Source organism: Branchiostoma belcheri, unplaced genomic scaffold (genome assembly GCF_001625305.1).
Source record: "Branchiostoma belcheri isolate BF01 breed outbred unplaced genomic scaffold, Haploidv18h27 scaffold256, whole genome shotgun sequence".
NCBI lineage: Eukaryota > Metazoa > Chordata > Leptocardii > Amphioxiformes > Branchiostomatidae > Branchiostoma > Branchiostoma belcheri.
The window spans coordinates 94,157-94,817 of NW_017803861.1; the positions used below are offsets into that span (position 1 = coordinate 94,157).

The 661-nt window shown below is 38.9% G+C and overlaps 1 protein-coding gene across 1 annotated transcript in view; it reads right to left on the reverse strand.

Moving 5' to 3' along the window:
- The window catches only part of LOC109471720 (low-density lipoprotein receptor-related protein 6-like), a 15,143-nt gene that overhangs the window by 13,555 nt on the left and 927 nt on the right, over positions 1–661 (reverse strand). The window lies entirely within an intron of this gene.

A 661-nucleotide genomic window follows, 5' to 3' on the forward strand; every position in this document is an offset into this window, starting at 1 on the left:
TAATAGTATCCGTTTGTATGGATGTGAGTTAACATGCTCTGACCAAACCTCAAAATCACTTAAACTTATTGTGTCCAAAAACATTCCTGTGTCTTCCCCTAAAATATTTTCTCTTTTTTTTACGCAACTCCAAATTGATAATGGTAACATTCCAATTTTGATTCGAAAGAGCACTTTCACTGATCTAACTCATACTTATATCATTAACTTTGAAAGAAGAACAGACAAAGACATGATCCTGGGTCAGGCGTCTGGATTTAATCTAGAAAAGGATAATTTTTTAATCAATAACATACGCCTCTTAGTAATTCGATGTTTAGGTAGATTTCAGGAGGGATCATTGTTTTCTAACCAGCATTTACCTCGCTCTTTTTACACACGAACTTTGAAAACATACGTGAATCTCTCAAATCGCGCACTTGCGAAACAATAAACATGTATGGTGACCTCTCATTGTTTGGCAGTACTTGCGACGAGTGACATGTGCAGATCCGTAAATTCCCGTACACATGGCTAATGGACCTATCATATTATTACTTCACAGTTTGTTTGAATGCCATTCAATCGACGTTTATATTGTACAGGGGTGCGTAGCGCGGTGTGTGTTTGCGTAGCTTTAGCCTGATCTAGAAATTTGTGAACGGAGGGGGGGGGGGGGCGC